The 14,948-nt window shown below is 33.3% G+C and overlaps 1 protein-coding gene across 2 annotated transcripts in view; it reads right to left on the bottom strand.

Moving 5' to 3' along the window:
* The window catches only part of LOC138704551 (tetraspanin-6-like), a 41,103-nt gene that overhangs the window by 16,651 nt on the left and 9,504 nt on the right, over positions 1-14,948 (bottom strand). Inside the window, exon 1 of one of the 2 annotated variants that reach the window (XR_011333406.1) lies at positions 2,579-2,714. The exons of the other annotated variant lie outside the window; for it this stretch is intronic. The gene's annotated coding sequence lies outside the window, so the exon portion shown is untranslated. Of the gene's footprint in view, positions 1-2,578; positions 2,715-14,948 lie in introns of those variants that run through there. 2 annotated transcript variants of the gene reach the window in all.

The raw sequence follows: 14,948 nt of genomic DNA, 5'->3' as shown, positions 1-14,948 counted from the left end.
TGGACACCGGACTCATTTCACCGGCATTATCACCTTCATATCATTCAGATGCTAAATAACCTAGATGTTGATACAGCGTCGTAAAATAACCCAATTAAAAAAAAAAAGAACAGGACAAGATGTAATAATTATCTTTCTGAATCACGTGTTAGAGGTTAGACTGAGCAAATCAAAGAATTATTTTAGCTCGGTTGCAGTTGTTACGTTCAATAAATTCTCACAACAGGCACATGTTGTACATTTTACCAGGTTTAAAACCATCTTGCTACATTGGCTAATAGAAAAGCGCCGAGTTTTTTAATTCCCAATACTTTTTATTTTTTTTATTTTATTGGGTTATTTTACGACGCTTTATCAACATCTAGGTTATTTAGCGTCTGAATGAAATGAAGGTGATAATGCCGGTGAAATGAGTCCGGGGTCCAGCACCGAAAGTTACCCAGCATTTGCTCGTATTGGGTTGAGGGAAAACCCCGGAAAAAACCTCAACCAGGTAACTTGCCCCGACCGGGATTAGAACCCGGGCCACCTGGTTTCGCGGCCAGACGCGCTGACCGTTACTCCACAGGTGTGGACTTCCTAATACTCTGTTATGCACTTAACGCCCATGTATTGCATATTATTTTGTGCACAATCAAATTTATATCTTCATTTTATTTTTTATTTATGTATTAATTTTGAACTGAATGTTTGTCATTTTGTTAATGACAATGTGTAATTTTCTAGGTGACCGTGATTTTATATTTTTTTGTTTTATTTGTTGGATACGACTGTCTTATGTGTATGCATTATTCAAATAAATATAAAGCTATTTCAATATACGAAATTGAAGTACATTTGAATCTTTTTGTATAAATAAAGAGAATGACAGTCTCTAACGCAAAACATTTAATAATTATACATCTTGATTACACAACTTTTAACACTGTATCACTTCGGAATATGTATGATAAGATTTATTTAATATGATATTAATATTTATTTAATATGATAAGATTTAAGATTTAATAATTATTCAAACTTCACGTTCAATTTTAATGTTAATAAAATAAGTTACAGCTTGATCTGTTAGATTTCTTGTTCTTTTTTAATGTACAAGTGACTGAATGTCAAGTTTGTAGGGAATTTACAAGTAATTTACTTACTGCACTGTTATTTCCAGCATTCCATAGTAACCATTGAACGTGTTGTATCGTCAAGTTACATGGCATGCAACAATGATGGTAAGTACACGTATGCAAAAAAAAAAAATGATTGTGCACAAAAATATTATTTTGGATTGTATTATATAATATTTTTAAATGTTTTCTTTTGTTTGATTTAGTAACTGTAATATAGTTGTCTATAGTATTCTATAGCATCACTCTCAATATTCATGACATTAAATACAATAATGTGTAAGTTATACAAATAAAATGTAAAATTAACTAAAGTTTAATAAATTTTGGTTATCAAGGATTCTCTTCAAATATTACACAATCATCTCTATTTCAATTAATCCACTTATATTTGCCTTCAATAATTAACTTTATTTTTTCTTTAATGTATCACATCACATTATATTGTACATGTTTATTGCATTCAGGACCCTTGTGGTCACTTAAATTCTTTGAGCTGATGTCTATAATTTAGAAAAATATATAAATATATATAGCCTACAGTACATTAAAATGATTAATTATGACTACGCTATACAGCATCTTTAAAGTTTACTTATAGTGTCTCGTGATCACATTTCAATACGTGTAGAAAACAACCAAGTAAAAGTTAATAATAATTTAGAAAAAAAAAAAAAAATTAGAAAGCTGGAAAATGAAAAAAAGATGCTGGTCTAACTTTATTGGTCGGGCTGTCACACAGCTCCCACTCCCAGGCGCGATCCCACTACTGCTCAACACGGGGACTTTTGGCTGCTGGGTTTCCCCCCTGGCCCGTTTCGTCCCTCGTTAGCCAACCTGGCCGCCCCGGGCTCCCCCAGGGTGCCCATATTGATGCCGAGCTTAGTGCGGACGCCCAGTCAACGTGAGTCACTGCGCACCAGAACTCCCGTCCTCAAATCATCCTCAACACCCGGCTTCCTGGTAGCTGGATTACAGGAGCACGCCACGACTCCCAGCCATCAAACTTCGCTTTCTGTTCGTCTTCTAAAGTTAGGATCTGCATTACGATTCATTTAAAGCTTATTTTGTTACTTTATTAATACTATGTTTTGTATAAAATAACGTAAATGTATTCAAAATGCTTCTTTTATGCGTTATTTTATACAAATAATAGATAAATACGCCAGCTTAGCAGAATGATACCATGTTTCCACAAACACATACAAGATGGCAGAACCTTCGGACCGTCTGTAATGGCCGCGCTTTTATAATTCATGTGAAATAAACAAAGTATTATGATGTGGAAGTCTTTTTCGCACGATATAATAACATAAATGCACACATTTTTAATAACAGATGGGCTACAGACGTTACAAGAAACACTTTTTAGCCATCTAGAGTATCGTAATTCAGTATTAATGGTTACGAATGTTTTATACTCGTACAAAGAATAAGTAAATAGGCAGGTTACAACTTACAACTGAACAACAACCGTGATGACAGTATCAGTTCAGTAAATGATAAGAAAACAAAATGTTACGAAACTATAAACACAAGCTAACGTTTAATAATGGGTTACATTTCGACTCAGCGCAACGACACGAAATGAAATAGAGCCGCTGATTGGTACTAGATGGCGGCACTATGAAGTTCGTGTTAGTGCCAACGAGATAGCGTTAGTAAAAGCTCTCCTTCAAATGTTTACGAGATATCGAATACCGTCCATTATGTTTACTCACATAGTCTCTGTTCGAGTGCGGTTAAATTATATCACTGAAATCTTTCTTTCTTTCTTTCTTTCTTTCTTTCCCTTTAAGTATGATTCTATTCACTTAGGATAAAATACCAGAACATAACACCAAATATACAGAGAAAATATTGTGATGCTGCGAAAAATTTACACCAAGATTTATACGTTTAGAAAAAGTCTAATTGTTCAACAGCCCTGATACTGAAAAAAAAAAAAAATGCTTTTGGCATACCATGTCTGTACGTGTGTCTATGCACAGCGATTTCTACTGAACTATTGGCCGGATCTGGTTCATATCGAGTACGTCCGAGGCAATTAGACCGACCAGGGGCCTGTTTCACAATGTTTACAAAGTTTGTAAATTGTAAACTTTGCTTGTAAATTGTAAACTTCTGTGTCACAATCTTTGTTTGCATGTTGAACTTTACAAAGGAAATCAAATCTTTACAAATTAAATTTTGCTCACTTTACAAGTATTCTGTTTCACAATGAAGGGTAACTTTACAAACGTGTAAACTTTACTTGTAAAATTAGCACATCTTCTACAAAACCTCTGAGATGTGTAAAGTTTGATATTGCAACAAATTATGACTAAATACAACAAAGAAATACTTATTAAATTAATTTTTGAGTAACTGGATAATATTAAGAATTAAACTAACGCAGTTTTGATGTTATTAAGGAGTTCTAATGACTCAGATGAAGATATTAAATTTAGGCCTAATCAAACGAAGACGCATACGTAAAATTCTCCGGCCAAGAATTAATAACACGTTCGTATCATTGTATGAATTTATTGAAAGGTTTCGAATGAGTCCCGCGCTATACTTCAGAATACCGTGTAAGTATTTATATACGAAGACTGTATTTAATAAATACTCGCACTTAAAAAAGAAGTTCCCTGCACCAAAAATAAACAATTCAATAATGCAATAACGACACTACTTATACGGTATTCTGAAGTCGTTTCGAGTCCCGTTTCGCTGGAATCTCTCCTACAAGATACGGGACATCATATCCAACATCCAAAAGGGAAAAGTGATGTCCTAATCTCAAAGCGAGAATTGTATTGCTTTGCATTGGATGCAGTCAGTTCCGTGGGTTAGCAGATAAGCACGGAATTTCTAAGATATTAGTGTGCAAAAGTGCCCACAAGGTAGTTGATGTTGTTAAGAGTTAAATTCGGGGCAGGTTTTTGATCACCAACATGTTATTTACTATAGCACAGAATTTTTATGCTGCTGATGGGATCACTAATGTTTGAGAGGTTATGGATGCAACATTTGCATCAACTGATGGATCAATACAAAAAATGAACCTGATTTTGTGGTTAGACATCCTAATTATTTTATCAATTGCATATTTGGACGTGGAATAAATGTGTTATTTACTTATTTGACTGAATTTGGTGCTAACTTTGGTCATTTAAGTAATAGACGTATTGGTATACTCGACCAATCACATCACATGAAATTTCATTGTCGCCAATATATAAAAATCTAAATACTTTTAATTTTCTTTAACAATACTTTATATTTTCTGTTGGTGAAATATGAATCAGCAAGCTTAGAATAATCTATTTTAGTACAAAATATAAACATATGTATCGACAGTAGTAAAAATACAGCGACTTTAGCTCTGCTCCTTAGCGATTTTTGTAAACTGTCGTTGGCGATATTGTGTAACCAATAATGCGCATTTGTAAATTTCTTTAGCTGATTTTGTAAAGTTCGTCAAACTTTACAAACTAATAAGATAGCATTGTGAACACAATTTACAAGCATTTGTAATCTTTTACTTGCTATTTGTAAATTGTTAATTTGTAATTTGTAAGGATTGTGAAACGGGCCCCAAATGTCCAATTTTAACAAGGTTCAATTTCTACCAGATTTTAAAATAGTAATATACGTTACAAGAGCGGTATGTTGACGTTTTCATGGTCGAGGAAAAGATTGAAAAAGCGAAACGTAGTTGAGCTTTTTTAATTTCCGAGAACATGAAAACAAACATACCGCTCGTGTATCGTACATTATTTTGTGCGAAGATCGTTTATTACGTACCTGAAAGAGGAATTTCTAATTAGTTGCAATGAAATCTCCATCTTGGTTTCTGTTTAATGATGCCAACTTCGGAACACCAAAATATCTTTCTTCAACATTGTTGCTGTAAAATGTTTTCTGTGTTTACTATACTCCAGCAGGCCGTGATATACGTCTGTCTTCCCCCCCCCCCAGTCTATAAATGCGAACTTAAAACAAACGGTAAGGTTATGTAATGATTTATTTTTCATTTTAATATTTTAACAATATTATTTATATAACATATTGCAGTAATAACATCGGCATCTGGAATCTCGTTGATTTTTTCACGGCTTCCTTAATGTTACTTGTATCAGGAATGCAATAAGTTTCGTGGAGTAGTAGACGTTACTTAATGTTTGCAAATATTTAAAAACAATAATTAACAGTGCAATTTAGGTGAAATTGCAGTGGTAAGTTTCCAATTTATAATTATTACTATGTTAAACGTCTCTAAAAATAATATGTTAAAAGCCTAAAGCAGTAAAATGAATGTCGCGCTTAAGCGGTTAGAAGAGGGAAATTGTTATGTGTGTTACGTTGGGAATACTGAATGTGGTATTTCACACTTACCGCGTATTGGTTCTGTGCGGAAAACAAGCAAATACGCACGATCTCGCACAAAATAAATTTTAATACTGGAAAAATTGGCACCGAAATTACTGGAACGACATTGATGATGATGATGATGATGATGATGATGAATTATTATTATTATTATTATTATTATTATTATTATTATTTCCCTCGTTGCTATAATATAAAAACTCTAGTGTTTCAGAGGCAATTAAATAAAAAAAGTATTTTTTCTAACCTCCTGGCAGTATCCAAGCAACCATCCATATATAAGAAGTTAATGAAAGAGAACGACGTAGTAAACCTGAAGCAAGGGGAACTGAAGAACTCTGCGACTGGCTGAATACAAGAATTTAAAGAGAAGGCATTGCTTTGAATCCCCAATTACGAAAACCGTCTAACTTGAATACTCCAAAGACCAGAGAAACACGATCATGAAACTACCCTCTAAGAGAGAGGAATCAACTGGATTCAAATAATAAATAAAACTTCTCATCGAGTTTTCATTAAAACAGTTTTACCAACTTTAGTTAACATTTAATATTAAGTAAACGGTGTTATGCAAATTAAACTTTGCTTTCATTGATTTCATTTCAGTTTCCTGTCCATTTCGCATTTATTCAATGTGATATCTCAGTTTAAAATTTAAAAGTAAATAAACGGTGTCAGGATAATGACATATACCTACTTATTTAATTGAAGTAATAGAACAAAATTATTTCTTGAGCATGGAAAGAAATGAAGCAAAATTTGTTAACCACAGTTACAGTTTAATAATAGATTGTGTCACGTAAATGACACATAAGTTTTCTTAATTTCACTCAAGTAATAAACTAGCTTCCTTTATACCTTTAATTAAACATTTCCAACTTCAATTAACCTTCTGAGTCATGAGACATTTGTCGTTTTATTTTTGAAGTTCAACATAATTCTACACTTCAAAAAATGTCACTAACATGAGGATAAATGGTGAAGAAATTCTCGAAATATGATTTGCGGTAACTACACCCAAATCACGTCACTGGCCCAATATATAGGCCTACTTTACTTCCTTAAGGGGACACTCAACTTAAAAATTGGAGAAAAAGTGTCACAGAAATGAAAAATTAAATTTCTACACTAATTTACGCGACAGAACTAAATCAATTCGCAGAATTCTTCCCCTATTCATTGAGAAGTCACAGTCAAATGCACAAAGCCAAAAAATAAAAAATGATAATTAAAAGTGATATTTCAATTAATGATTGATTAAAAATTTAAAAATTTTTATTTTGAAAAGTATTGGATCTAATGAGCTGAGATTTTGCATGTTACTTTCCATGTGTATATTAAACTTTTCCTCCAAATTTGAAAAAGATTGGTCAAATAGGAAAAAAGTTCCAAAATATAGTTGAGTGTCCCCTTAACTTCATTTCATTTATTGTACCTATTCCATAGATCTTACATCAGAAATGAAGTTTTATGATATAAAACAAGTCTACAGTTACAGAAATTCTTGACGAGATAAGGTGAAGTCCTGAATTCGCCAAAGATTACTTGACATTTGCCTTACGGTCGGGGAAAAACTCGGTAAAAACACAACCAGGTAGTCACCCAAGCAGGAATCGAACCCACGCCCGAGAGCAGCTTCGGATCAATAGGCAAGCGGGACATTAATTACTTCTCTTACCACAGACCCATACTGTGGATTTTTGAACAAAAATAAAACATTCAAACGAATACAACTGTACTTTCATTCCCGAAACTGGGTGACGCATTCCACGTGCTGGTGTATCCCTGATACAGCGGATGCATTTTTTATTAATATTAATATGAATAAAAACCTCTCCGAATTTGACATTCAAAACTATCTTCTCAATTTTAATAGAAATGTAACACGAAATAAATACCACCTAGCAAATGACACAGTTGTTGATTTTTCTAACACCAGTTGTATTGCAGATGCTTTGTCCATTAAAAATCTGTCAGAATGTAACGAGAATTGATTTAGGACCCTTAAGTAACAAGATATCAACCGAAAGAGAAGATGGGGTCTGCGATATCACGTCTAACCTATGTGAGGGATTTGCTTCGTTTTTGCACTTATCTGAAGAATCAAGCGTGCTATAGATATCGGATAATCGCCCCCACCCCCACGTGTCTGCATTTCGGGAAGTTTTTATAACATTCCAATGCCAGCCCCTTCCTTCATTTTTTCCTATAACTACAACGACATATTGGATGTAGACCTAGAAAGAAGGGATCTTCTGTAAGTTCTTGAAATTCTCGTTTGAGAGTTATTAAAATTGTTGTTCTATATAAGTAGAAGGGTTAACAACTTCAGTTAAGCTTCCTTAAACAGTTCTTAAGTCAAATGAACAGTAATTCTGAGTGTTATTTCTTAAATTGAATGTTTATTATATTGTTTCAGTGTGCCCAATGATTACATTGACCACATTTTTGAAGTTATGCGCCATTTAAATGCAAAATTAGTGTGGTTTTACTCAATTTTTAAACTGATTCTTTGCATATAGAGATAGAGAGTCCAACACCATTCCCTGATAAATTGACTCACAGGCGTAAATATGAACAATATATATCTAACAATTTAGTAGAATTTAAATATGAACAAAATTCGTCCAATAGTTTAGTATAAATCGCTGTACACAGACAGACTAGTACTAAAATTATTATATTTCATGTACATCATTCCCTGATAAATTGACTCGTAGATACTGAATATGAACAAAATCCGTCCAATAGTTTAGTAGAAATCGCTGTACACAGACAGACTAGTACTAAAATTATTATATTTCATGTACATCATTCCCTGATAAATTGACTCGTAGATACTGAATATGAACAAAATCCGTCCAATAGTTCAGTAGAAATCGCTGTACACAGACAGACTAGTACTAAAATTATTATATTTCATGTACATCACTCCCTGATAAATTGACTCGTAGATACTGAATATAATAATAATAATAATAATAATAATAATAATAATAATAATAATAATAATAATAATGATTTATTTTAGCTGGCAGAGTTAAGGCCGTAAGGCCTTCTCTTCCACACAACCAGCAAAAAGTGTATATACATATGCATGAACTTACAAAGAATTCAACAATATGATTTAGATGAGAGTTACATGTATACAAGAGTTATTTACGAATTAAACAACAAAATACTATGAACTATTAATTAAACACTGAAATAAACTGGGTAGCAGAATTAAACTAAAATACATAGAATGTTAATATATTTCAAATTATATTAGATAATAGAAAGAGATTATTATGAGACAATTTTGAAAATGCAGCACAATCAGGATGATGTCTAAAGAAAAAAAGCAACAGTGTAGTCAGTAATATTTTAAATCAGTATGATTGGAGTGAAATGCTAATAAGGTTATCTTTTAAGCTGTTCTTAAAGGTGTTTGTTGTCTTGCAGCCCCTAATACTTTGTGACAAGGAATTCCATTGACGCGAGGTGGATATTGTAAAAGATGAGGAATAACAAGATGTTCTATGAAGAGGTATATTTAGCGTGCCACAGATAAGTGATCTGGTATTTACGTCGTGGTTAGAGTATAGATAAGAGAAACGAGACGAAAGGTAATTTGGTGTTGAGGTGTGCAGAATTCGAAAGAGTAAAGACAAAGAGTGTAAAGTTCTGCGTTCTTTAAGTCGGAGCCACGAGAGACTTGCGAAGGACGGTGATATGTGATCATATCGTCGGATGTTGCACACGTATCTGATGCACATATTCTGAGCTCGCTGTAACTTGACTGACAGTTCAGAACTTAGATCACTTAACAAAACGTCACAATAATCGAAGTGCGGCAAATGAACAAAATCCGTCCAACAGTTTAGTAGAAATCGCTGTACACAGACAGACTAGTACTAAAATTATTAACTTATATTTCATGTACATCATTCCCTGATAAATTGACTCGTAGATACTGAATATGAACAAAATCCGTCCAATAGTTTAGTACAAATCGCTGTACACAGACAGACTAGTACTAAAATTATTATATTTCATGTACATCATTCCCTGATAAATTGACTTGTGGATACTGAATATGAACAAAATCCATCCAATAGTTTAGTAAAAATCGCTGTACACAGACAGACTAGTACTAAAATTGTTATATTTCATGTGCATCATTGCCTGATAAATTGACTCGTAGATACTGAATATGAACAAAATCCGTCCAATAGTTTAGTAGAAATCGCTGTACACAGACAGACTAGTACTAAAATTATTATATTTCATGTACATCATTCCCTGATAAATTGACTCGTAGATACTGAATATGAACAAAATCCGTCCAATAGTTTAGTAGAAATCGCTGTACACAGACAGACTAGTACTAAAATTATTATATTTCATGTACATCATTCCCTGATAAATTGACTCGTAGATACTGAATATGAACAAAATCCGTCCAATAGTTTAGTAGAAATCGCTGTACACAGACAGACTAGTACTAAAATTATTATATTTCATGTACATCATTCCCTGATAAATTGACTCGTAGATACTGAATATGAACAAAATCCGTCCAATAGTTTAGTAGAAATCGCTGTACACAGACAGACTAGTACTAAAATTATTATATTTCATGTACATCATCCCCTGATAAAGTGACTCGTAGATACTGAATATGAACAAAATCCGTCCAATAATTTAGTAGAAATCGCTGTACACAGACAGACTAGTACTAAAATTATTATATTTCATGTACATCATTCCCTGATAAATTGACTCGTAGATACTGAATATGAACAAAATCCCTCCAATAGTTTAGTAGAAATCGTTATACTTGGACAGATGATACGCCAAAAATCACTATTTTTTTGTACCTGAAAATTTTATATTTGTATTACAGTCTTGAAATTTTTTTCTTTCCAGCGTAAAATTCCTCGACTCCACCCAATCTCGAACCAACGCCTTTGTAATCTGTATATCTAGCAACAATGCAAAGCGGCCCGGGCCTCAAATTCTGCGGTTCTGACTAAATATAGCCCCGTGCTAAGGCATGAGCATACAATGGATTTGAAGGGGATGAAAGATATTACAGTTGGCTCTGCCCACACAAGAATCCCCACAGTCCAGCCCTTCAAGGGCACTTCCGAATCCAAGCCACCCACACTCTCGTGCAAACCTTGTCATTGCTATCCCAGAGCCATCTGCGAGTTTGCGTGGCAGTACTTGAAACTAATTGGCGCCGTTACTAATGCAATATTGATTTTGGACTGATAGGAACATCCTAGTTGTAATTAATGTATTGTTGATCTATTTTCAGGCTGCAACAGAGAAATGTCTGGACTGTAACATCAAGCACAACATTCTAATTGCATATTCCGACAACATAGTTACGAGAGTTAATGACGTCATTAAATCTGCGATGAGGTTCAAAAGAAATAGTTTTTAACAAAATAGTAATATGCGTTACAAAAGCGGTATGTTGACGTTTTCATGTTCGAGGAAAAGATTGAAAAAGCGAAACGTAGTTGAGCTTTTTTAATTTCCGAGAACATGAAAACAAACATACCGCTCGTGAATCGTACATTATTTTGTGCGAAGATCGTTTATTACATACCTGAAAGACGAATTTCTAATTAGTTGCAATGAAATCTCCATCTTGGTTTCTGTTTAATGACGGCAACTTCGGAACACCAAAATATCTTTCTTCAACATTGTTGCTATAAAATGTTTTCTGTGTTTACTATACTCCAGCAGGCCGTGATATACGTCTGTCTTCCCCCCCCCCCCACAGTCTATAAATGCGAACTTAAAAGAAACGGTAAGGTTATGTAATGATTTATTTTTCATTTTAATATTTTAACAATATTATTTATATAACATATTGCAGTAATAACATCGGCATCTGGAATCTTGTTGATTTTTTCACGGCTTCCTTAATGTTACTTGTATCAGGAATGCAATAAGTTTCGTGGGGTAGTAGATTTTACTTAATTTTTACTGATATTTAAAAACAATAATTAACAGTGCAATTTAGGTGAAATTGCAGTGGTAAGTTTCCAATTTATAATTATTACTATGTTAAACGTCTCTAAAAATAATATGTTAAAAGCCTAAAGCAGTAAAATGAATGTAGCGCTTAAGGGGTAAGAAGAGGGAAATTGTTATGTGTGTTACGTTGGGAATACTGAATGTGGTATTTCACACTTACCGCGTATTGGTTCTGTGCGGAAAACAAGCAAATACGCACGATCTCGAACAAAATAACTTTGTGATGCTATTTTATGGGTATTTTTGCACCGTGCTGCCGTGGAAACCAATGTTTCTGAGCTTCATATATAGCCTCCAAAAAATGTGAAGGCGGGGAAGAAGAAATTTGTTACAAAAGCTATTCTCAAGAACTGGTAAGGGATCAACACATAAGTTCATCCACACGTAACAAATCTGTTTATAAGAGGATGGTAAACCCTTGAAAAATAAACCCAAACAATTGTTTTCTACGCTGTCTAACTTCCAGTTTGCCCTCTAGTTCTGGCAACTTTAAACTGAATTCGTAATGAAAAATATAAATAACTTACAAATAGCATAAAAGGAACCCGGAGGTTCATTGCCGCCCTCACACAAGCCCGCCATCGGTCTCTATCCTGTGCAAGATTAATCCAGTCTCTATCATCATATCCCACCTTCCTCAAATCCATTTTAATATTATCCTCCCATCTACGTCTCGGCCTCCCCAAAGGTCTTTTTCCCTCAGGTCTCCCAACTAATACTCTATACGCATTTCTGGATTCGCCCATACGTGCTACATGCCCTGCCCATCTCAAACGTCTGGATTTAATGTTCCTAATTATGTCAGGTGAAGAATACAATGCGTGCAGTTCTGTGTAGTGTAACTTTCTCCATTCTCCTGTAACTTCATCCCTCTTAGCCCCAAATATTTTCCTAAGCACTTTATTCTCAAACACCCTTAACCTATGTTCATCTCTCAGAGTGAGAGTCCAAGTTTCACAGCCATACAGAAGAACCGATAATATAACTGTTTTATAAATTCTAACTTTCAGATTTTTCGACAGCAGACTGGATGATAAAAGCTTCTCAACCGAATAATAACAGGCATTTCCCATATTTATTCTGTGTTTAATTTTCTCCCGAGTATCATTTATGTTTGTTACTGTTGCTCCAAGATAGTTGAATTTTTCCACCTCTTCGAAGGATAAATTTCTAATTTTTATATTTTCATTTCGTATAATATTCTGGTCACGAGACATAATCATATGCTTTGTCTCTTCAGGATTTACTTCCAAACCTCTCGCTTTACTTGCTTTAAGTAAAATTCCCGTGTTTTTCCTAATCGTTTGTGGATTTTCTCCTAACATATTCACGTCACCCGCATAGACAAGCAGCTGATGTAACCCGTTCAATTCCAAACCCTGTCTGTTATCCTGAACTTTCCTAATGGAATATTCTAGAGCGAAGTTAAGAAGTAAAGGTGATAGTGCATCTCCCTGCTTTAGCCCGCAGTGAATTGGAAAAGCATCAGATAGAAACTGGCCTATACGGACTCTGCTGTAAGTTTCACTGAGACACATTTTAATTAATCGAACTAGTTTCTTGGGAATACCAAATTAAATGAATGAATGAATGAATGAATAAATAAATAAATAAAATAAATAAGTAAATAAATAACTAAGTAAATAAATAAATAAATAAATAAATAAATAAAGGTGTAAATAAATAAATAAATAAACAAGTAAATAAATAAATAAACAAGTAAATAAATAAATATATAAATAAATTAAGAAGTAAATAAATAAATAAACATTTAAATAAATAAATAAATAAACACGTAAATAAATAAATAAGTAAATAAATAATAAATAAATAAATAAATAAATAAGCAAGCAAATAAACAAGTAAATAAACAAGTAAATAAATAAATAAATAAGTAAATAAATAAATAAATAAATAAATAAATAAATAAGCAAGCAAATAAATAAATATACAAACATATAAATAAATAAATAAATAAATAAATAAATAAATAAATAAATAAATAAATAAATAAGCAAGCAAATAAATAAATACATAAGGAAGCAAATAAATAAATAAGCAAGCAAATAAATAAATACATAAGGAAGCAAATAAATAAATAAGCAAGCAAATAAATAAATACATAAGGAAGCAAATAAATAAATAAATACATAAGGAAGCAAATAAATAAATAAATAAGCAAATAAATAAATATGTAAGTAAATAAATAAATAAGCAAATATATAAAGAAATAAACTGGGTTATTTTACGACGCTGTATCAACATCTAGGTTATTTAGCTTCTGAATGATATGAAGGTGATAATGCCGGTGAAATGAGTCCGGGGTCCAGCACCGAAAGTTACCCAGCATTTGCTCGTAAGTTGGGTTGAGGGAAAACCCCGGAAAAAACCTCAACCAGGTAACTTGCCCCGACAGGGATTCGAACCCGGGCCACCTGGTTTCGCAGCCAGACGCGCTGACCGTTACTCCACAGGTTAAAGAAATAAATAAGTAAAGAAATAATTAAGAAAATAAATAAATATATAAGTAAATAAATGAATACTTAAATAAGTAAATAAATAAATAAATAAGGAAATAAATAAAATAAATAAATAAATAAATAAATAAGAAAATAAATAAATAAATAAGAAAATAAATAAATAAACAAAATAAATTAATTTTGCCATCGAACTGTAAGTCGAATGTGAGGTTGTCACATGGCGTATACTCAGCCTTATTTCACCAAATACCATCTCGCTGTCACCAATTCCATCGGCGCTAAAATAATAACCTAGTACAGTATTTGAAACAGCTGCATTAAATAAAATATTAAAAATTACCACGTGTTGTGGAGTTGCATGTTTGGCCTTTTGGCTAACGCTTCTCACAACAGTCGTGAGAATGTCTGGCGTTGTCGCACACATCAAATTACGTGTCACGCTCTGTCAGGGGGTTCACAAGAAAAGAAGTAAGACACGCGAACCTTAACTGCGGTCAGCATTAAAACGTCGTCAGGGAGTTACGAAAGAACAGTTCTTGCATGTCAAAGGTATAAACACAAACAGTGAGAGACCGATCTGAAAATAATATTATTTGAGGGGAAGTTCTTGATACGATATCCAACCCCTTACAACATTAAGTACAGTAGAACTTGTTTATAGCGACCCCGTTTTGTGCGACACCTCGCCTATAACGTCAAATATTCTGTAGTCCACTAATTCCCCATAAGACTTTCCTACCTTACTTAATACGACAAACGCATATGCGTCTACCTCGTATATAACGTCATTTTCAACCTCAGTTTGGAATAAGATTTTCTAAGAACCAAAGTATTTTAAGAAATATTTTGTTGAAATCTGACCCTGACAAATTCTTTACAGTCTCCTGTCATAGACCTCTGGAATGCAGGCAGATTCTCCACCCCGTTGTAACCTGCC

This window comes from Periplaneta americana, chromosome 1, assembly GCF_040183065.1.
Source record: "Periplaneta americana isolate PAMFEO1 chromosome 1, P.americana_PAMFEO1_priV1, whole genome shotgun sequence".
NCBI classification, from domain to species: domain Eukaryota; kingdom Metazoa; phylum Arthropoda; class Insecta; order Blattodea; family Blattidae; genus Periplaneta; species Periplaneta americana.
Note: the sequence above shows the minus strand (reverse complement) of the source record. Positions and strands in the feature narration are given on the sequence as shown.